Genomic DNA, 8,148 nt, shown 5'->3' with positions numbered 1-8,148 from the left:
AGAGAGAGAGAGACAGAGAGAGACAGACAGAGAGAGAGAGACAGAGACAGAGAGAGAGACAGAGACAGAGAGACAGAGACAGAGAGACACAGAGAGAGACACAGAGAGACACAGACAGAGAGACAGACAGAGAGACAGAGACAGAGAAACAGAGAGAGACAAAGACAGAGACAGAGACAGAGAGAGAGAAGAGAGGTTTATCTATCACCTCTAAATCTGTAAGCCCCATCCTTGTTCATCTTTCATTTCTGAAGATAACTGATCTGTGATCTTATGAACTATTGATCCTCTTATTCAAAAGGGTTTCTATATCAGGTGACCCTCATACTGAAGAAATTACTGATCCAGTCCATTGCTCCCTGAATCAGCTGCCAATATCATTCCTGTAAACAAAACAAAATAAAACAAAGCAAAGCTATGATTATCCTTTATTGAATAGCAGTTCTTTTCCTTGTTTTACTTTTGCTACATGCTTCTTTAATTTCATTTGTTAAGCTTGGTTCTATTTCTGCATGCTAATTTAAACTTCTCCATAATCCCTGTAGGAAAAAAAAATACTTAAAAAACACATTTGTACATGGCTTAAAAAAAGAATATAGAATAGCCATAGTATAATGCCTTCAAAAAACCTCTAGCAGCACAATACAAAATGATATGTCCCTAAACATAAAACTTAAAGAAGGAAAAATGCAATAAGAAAAGCAAGGTGTGTGATTTTCTTAATTTATATAGTAAAAAGTTTATGTTTATTCCATGTTTCTTAGAATCCTCAGATAAAGTATGTTTTTAGTTCATATTTGCTATATCTCTTTTGATTTATTATTTAGGGAGCAGGTGGTTTTTTCCATAGAGGAAATTGATGGGTAGTTTCCTGGAATCACAAAGCCCTGAGTTCAAATCCAAGCTCAAACACTTACACGTATCTTACCTTGGGCAAGCCTCTTAACCTCTTTTTGCCTAACTTTTCCAAATGATATAAATGGGTATAAATATGAATGATTTTTATAAATGAACTTATCTTGCAATTTCTGTGAATATCAAATGAAATATATTTGTAAAACAAAAAGCACGTAGCCCTATACCTGACACATAGTAGTTACTATATAAATGGTTATTACCTTCTCTTTCCTATCATTTAGAGAATGAGGAAGTTATTTCATGTACATTGATATTTGGCTACATCCTTAAATTATGTGAGCCTTTAGGCAAACAACTGATATTCTATGACATCCTCTTAATTCTATATCTCACTGAATCTATAAAATGAAATGCACCAGATGGACCACTTGCTTGATTTTATTGGTATATTTCTTCATATTTTCATGCATTAGGAAACAAAAAAAAAATACAGCCCCAACATTCTGTGAAAGGCTAGCACATTAAGACTCACAAAGGTATAGAACATGGTCCTTGCCCTGGATATGCATTTTTCCTGACCCAAAACCTTAACCAGAATTTGTATTTGTTTGAATTTTCATTAAATTTCATGTAAAATAAAGAGAACTCATTAAACAAAATGTCCTTTGTTTCATTTTGTTTTCTGAGATTTTTCTCCAATTATAATTGCTCTATTACAATTACTCAAACATAAGTATTTTAAAAGATTCTCTCTGTATTTTTCTTGCTGTATATGCTTTTTATATATGTCATACTATTATCCTTTGAGAAAGAAACTATGGGAATCATTAACTATTTTACAGATGCCAAAATGAGGCTCAGAAAGTTTCATAAGTGTTCAAGTCAAGATTTTTATCCATTTTACTGACTTCAAACTTCTTGCTTCCCTATCTGATATATCATGTTTCCATAGTGGAAAAAATGGAGTGTGAAGCATTGTATTCAGATTTCAGACTATATGAGTTGAGATCTCTTTCATATACTTGCCATGTGCCATACATTTTCAGTCTTCCCTTCCCAGATTGATTCTTTTATGAAGGAAAATTAGGGAACTTTCTTTTTTGCTTTTTGGAGGGCAATTGGGGTTAAGTAACTTGCCCAAGGTGACATGGCTATTTTTTTTGCATGCTGTCTCAGGCCAGAACTAAACTACAGCCATCCTGACTCTGGGGTTGGCGCTTTGCTCACTGTGCAACCTAGCCTCCCCCTTATCCAACTTTTAATTAATGAATGAGCATTGACTCAGACAAACTTGAGTCTTGGGAAAGACCTTAGCTTAAAAAAGCCAACATATTATTACGGTATGAAGACAGAATAGGATTTATGGAGAAGGCAGATTCCGATTTGGGTTTAAACAAGCTTTTATAGTTATTAAAGAACTTACAAATGAGGAGAGAATATTCAAGACATAGAGAAGAGTGTAAATTAGGTCAATGTGTCAAAAATAGCATAGACTTTGTGGATATAGAAGTCTGCCCTAGGAACATGGCACATGAAAAGATGTGTTATAGTATATGATCAGGCTGGAAGGTATTATGGTGGCAGACAGTGGAGTGCTTTGTTCACTAGTTTGGGGATGGTGAACTTTTTATGTAAATAAAAAAGAAGGCAATAAGGAGTTTTGAGCCGAATATATCCATAAGGACAACTAGGTTGTTAGGAGTGTGAAGCCTAGAATGGTGGAGAGAAAGAGGGAAGACAAGAGTACCTGTGAGAAAATCAGACATGGAGTGGCACCTGTTTTCATAGAGAATGATAACAGGTTTCAGAGATATTGTTGAAATAAAGCTGGTGGAAGTTGGAAACTAATTGAAGAGGAAGAGCTGAGGGAGAGGGATGAGAAAATATTGTAGCATTACTGAAAGAAATAGCAGGGTAGGCAAAGGTATTATTGTGGGGATTATAATATAATCTCTAGACATTTTGAGTTTAAGGTATCAAATAATAGATCCAAGTAGATATATCCTGTAGGTAGAGTGCTGCTTTTATAAAGACCATATTTTATGGCACTTTTTTTTTAAGCAATTGGGGTTAAGTAACTTGCTCAAAGTTACACTGTCAGTTATTTCTGGGTGTGGTGCTAAGTATCTGAGCCTGGATTAGATCCCCAGATCATCCCCACACTGGGGCCAGTGCTCTTACTCACTGAGCTACCTGGTTGCCCCCCAATTTTTTTTTTTTGCTTTTTGGAGGGCAGTTGGGCTTAACTGACTTGCCCAACGTCACACAGCTAATTTTTCGTTTTAAGTGTCTGAAGTTGGATTTGAACCCAGATCTTCTTGACTCCAGGGCTGGAGCTCTATTAACTGTGCCACCTAGCCACCACTTTTTTTTTTAAAAGCAATTGGGGTTCAGTAACTTGCTCAAGGTTACATGGCCAGTTATTTCTGGCTGTGGTACTAAGTATCTGAGCCCGGATATGATCCCATATTATCCTGACTCTGGGGCTGGTGCTTTTACTCACTGAGCCACTTGGCCTCCCCTAACTTTCTTTTGTTTTTAATTTAACATGAACTGAGTCAAAATTGGTGAAGTTAGAAAAAAAGCTTTTAGTCTCTGGTCATCATGTTTCACAACTCTATGCAAATCACATAATTTTTTAGGATTGTAGAACGGTAAAATTTCTGATAAATACTGTCTCACTTCCCCTTAGCAATAAGTCATCTTTTTCTCTCTATAGGGTTTATGTCTCTATATATCTGTAGAAAAGGAGATTTGGTCATTTCTGGAGTTTTAAAATTTGATACCTATATCAATTAAAACTTGTTCTGTTACAATCATTAATTTTTGTGTATTCTCCCTCCAAAATAACAAAAAAGGGGCAGGTGTATTAGATAATTTCTTTTTTACACACATGTATTTGTGTGTGGGTGTTTCCCCTAAATAAGATGAAGAAAGACTTCCAGATTAAAAAAAAGTACTTAAAGCACAGGCTTTGTGTCATACATGAGTTAAGATAGCTAATTGCCAAACATACAATTACTACACCTTGGCCAAAATTAAGGAAATAAATAAATTTCAGGAGGAATAAATCCATTCCATTCAAAGATAAGCAATTAGTTAATGAAATCTCACTGCCTCTTTCACACACAAAATGTATCAAATGTAACAAATTGAGGAGACATGAAAAGAAGAAATAATAGCATTTAAATAAATTATAGAAACAACAGCTGCATTTCTACTCCCCACCCATTTCCAATTCTATTCACCCATCCCCTTATTCTCCCTGTTCTTAATGTTTTCCCCCATTTTCTTAGTTATCTTTTAAAAGTAATTCCCCCTTTTACTTTTAGTACAATGTTTATTAAAATTTAATAAAATTTTCAAAGACTACCATTAACTAGGCACACTGTCTTTATTTTTCACTTTTTCTATCTTTTTTCTCTCTATATGTATCTAGCTCTGTCCCTTTCTTTTCTCCTCCCCCAACCCCATGTAAACAAAGAATACAAATTCATTTAAAACAAAAATGCATAGCTTCCTCATATCTTTAAAATTTAAATGCTAAAATTCTAGGACCTCCATGTTTTGTTTTTCCAGTGGGATGCAGGAATAAGCAAAGAGTAACCTCAAAGAAATCCCTGAAACAAAGTAAGGCTTTTGTTTTCCCAGCTACAAGTAATTGTGCTTGCAGTTTGAATGCAGTTTATGGAGCAGAGAGATCACCATCAAGAGATTAAATTAAGTATCACGAGAAAATAGCTATTAAGACTAGAAACTTGACAGCCATTAGATTGTAGTTTGGCACAAGCCCTGAAACAGGAGGGTAGAATGCATACAAGAGTTATGGGTACCCAACTGATCTAGATCTTCAGGGATACATGAACTTTTTTCTAAAGCACTTAATAATGTTTGTCATAGGAGAAAGAGATGTATTTGGATCAAACCAGTGAGCTACATTAACAAAAATGTATAATTAAGACAATTGTAAAATCATGATGTATTTTTTTTATCTCTTTCACCTATATGATATGCATTTTTCTTTATTCAGACCAAGAATGCTGTGATACTAGGGGAAAAAGACAATGATTTTCTTAAACCTCCATTCTTGTTAAAGTTCTGAGCAAAATCTCAGTAGAAAAATATATTTTATGATTTCTATCACATAATTCATAAACATTCATTCAGTTCAGGAGGAATTAAATGTGTAAAAATGTCTCCATAGCTCTTTTCTCTATAATATTCAGTTATTATTGTTGTTATTTCTTTTTTTTTTTCATTTAGAAAGTCTCTTTAAGGAAACACCCTTCTTTGTTGATCATCTCCTCATCCAAAACTTATTAACTTAGAGAGATGACTGGTACACTGAGAGGTTAAGTAACACCATTAGTCATGCAATTTTTATGTGTCAGATATAACATGAACCTATACCTCCCTGATTACAAGGACAACTTGATTCACTAAGCCACAGAGCTTTTCCCCAATGTTTCAGGGGTTTTATGATCTCATTTTTGTGTTTATTTTTTCCAAATATGAAGATTTTTGCTGACCCATACCTGTACAGCATCAGAACTCTAATCCACATTCTCCCATATATTTACCAAAGAGAGTTCACTAAAAATTCTGGAGCCTTTCCTTGCATTGGCCTGGCATCACAGTGATCAATCTAACACATACTTTACTCTTCAGAGATACTCCTTAGTCTTACTAGTTGATCAACAGATTTTCTTTTCCATGATATATTTGTTTCATCTCACTCTTTACATAGTTTCTCCTGAATAATTTCTTATTTTAATGTTACGGCCTCCTCATTCTTGCCTCTTCATTGATCTTTGTGTGATCCTCAATTTCAGTTCATCAGAGACATTCACATTTCATTCCTCACAAGTGTATAATATAATTACTTAAAGAAAATCATCATAAAATAGATGGAACTTTGTTTCAAGAAAATTATTGTGGTCATAAGAAAAAGTCTGAAACTTCCTAAAGAAAAGTCAAATTGCTTCCCTCCCCTCCCCCTTCGCTTCAATCCTGAGCTGTAATCCCAAGCCTGTGGTCCATTTTGGATGTCTGTGTGAGGTAATTATACAGATAGATATACCCTATAAGTTCTCCATAAATATACATCTCATTTGTCTGGCAATTGTTATGCTTATTCACAATAGTTCTTCCTATATGGGTAGTTGGACCAGAAACATTTTAGTGATTATAGTAGACTTGAAAATTCTGATGGCTGACACAATCAACACAATGTCATCAGCAACAAATACAGCTATAACTCTACAATGAAATTCCTCCAGGACAGTGGTAAATACCATTCTTGATTCTCTAGGATTCTCTAAGTATATTATCATATCATATGCAAAGAATGATAGCTTGGTCTCTTCTTTGCCTAATTTAATTACTTTGATTTCTTTTTCTTCTCTAATTGCTTCTGCTAACATTTCTAGTGCCAGATTGAAGAAGAGGGCTGATAGCGGACACCCTTGTTTCATACCTGATCTTATTGGAAATAAGCTTCTACCTTATCCCCATTACATATAATACTTGCTGGTGGTTTTAAATAGATGCTACTTATTATTTTAAGGAAGGCTCCATTTATTCCTGTACTTTCTAGTGTTTTCAATACAAATGGATGATGTATTTTGTCAAAAGACTTTTCTGTATCTATTTAGATAATCATGTAGTTTCTGCTAGTTATCTTGTTGGCATGTTCAATTATACTGCTGGTTTGCCTAATATTAAACCATCCTTGCATTCCTGGAATAAATCTTACCTGATCAAAGTGTATTATTCTTCTGATAAGTTGCTGTAGTCTTTTAGCTAATATTTTATTTAAAATTTTTGCATCTATATTGATGAGGGAAATTTGTTTATAATTTTCTTCCTCTGTTTTATCTCTTCCTGATTTAGGTATCAGTATCATATTTGTGTCATAAAAGGAATTTGGTAGGGGTAAACACCTTTCATATCTTAACAAGTGACATCTGATGTTAAGACATCTTATACACCTTTGTCATATAGATAGAAACCAGAGGATTCTATAATTTGTAAAAAAAAAAAATAATATCGAGCACTTTTAGAATGCAATGATGAAATAAACCACGAGTATGGGTATGTTTATTTTATGGTTTTTTTGAGTATACCAACATAAATAAGGTGAAATGAAGGAGATTATGAGTAAAAACTGTCCTCAAAATATTCCATTAAAAAAAGTTGGCATGGTCATTCATGTATAAAGAGTATGGGTATTACACAGTGTATTTGATCCAGTGGTATGCCTAAGAGGAGAGAATTTGTAACAATGAGTAGATTTAAAAATTTTCAAGTTCAAACTTCATGTAAGGGAAAATATTCTAACCATTAAAGCTATTCTGAGATGGAATGGGCTAGCTGGAGAGTAATGGGTTACCTCTTTATTCAGGACTTCAAGGAAAGACAGAACAACTTCTAAGGTACTTTTAGAGGTTTTTGCTCAATTGTTTTGCTTTATTTTGTTCATTTGTATGGTAATTGTTTACAATAGTTCATTACTGAGGGCCTCCCTACTGTGCAATTCTATGATTCTCTGAACTAAATAGAAACTTCTCTTGGAATTTCAAATAGTATTTATATGAGCTAATCATTATTTCAGACATTTATTTTTTTACAATGAAGGATACACTCATTCTTTAAACAAATAAAACATTAATAAAAATTTCATGAATGGATAGAAAGATGGGTAGGTATATAGAGGTATAAATTAATTGAATGACTATTCTTTACACAACCATTGATAATAGGTGCTATTGAAAATTTATATCTATATATGTATCAATACATCTGTCTTTCTATCTCTCTATCTCTCCATCTGATCTGCTCATACTAGAGTCCTTAACACATAGTAATTTAAATTCTGTAATTAATTAATGTGAAGTAAGGCATTCACAACAATACCCACAAAATAAGGTAAAGCTATAGAGATAAACAAATTATCTTATAGAATAATATTTCCAAGAATTTGGAAGGAATAAGATGCTGCAGGTCATGGGGGAGTATAGTAGAGTAGCTGTTTTTTGACTGGACATAGAAAATGCTTAGGAAATAAGCCAATTTAAAATGCACTGAAGAAATATATAGTATTTTAAACTTTTGTTTGATTACTAGCTTGATAAGAGTACTATTTTAGTTTATTTCTGATAGGGCTTTCTTTTTCATCTATTTGCAAGCTAATTTATGTGATATTTATTTAATTTTTCCTAATTTATGATGTATTATATAAAATATTTTTGATGTTACTAATAATTTTGTTTCAGAATTTGATGTAATAAG

The sequence above is a fragment of the Petaurus breviceps genome, unplaced genomic scaffold (assembly GCF_028583685.1).
Source record: "Petaurus breviceps papuanus isolate PSGF00001 unplaced genomic scaffold, PetGlider_PUasm1.0 90579, whole genome shotgun sequence".
Classification (NCBI taxonomy): Eukaryota; Metazoa; Chordata; class Mammalia; order Diprotodontia; family Petauridae; genus Petaurus; species Petaurus breviceps.
The sequence above is the reverse complement of the archived record's forward strand: the minus strand, read 5'-3'. Positions refer to the sequence as shown.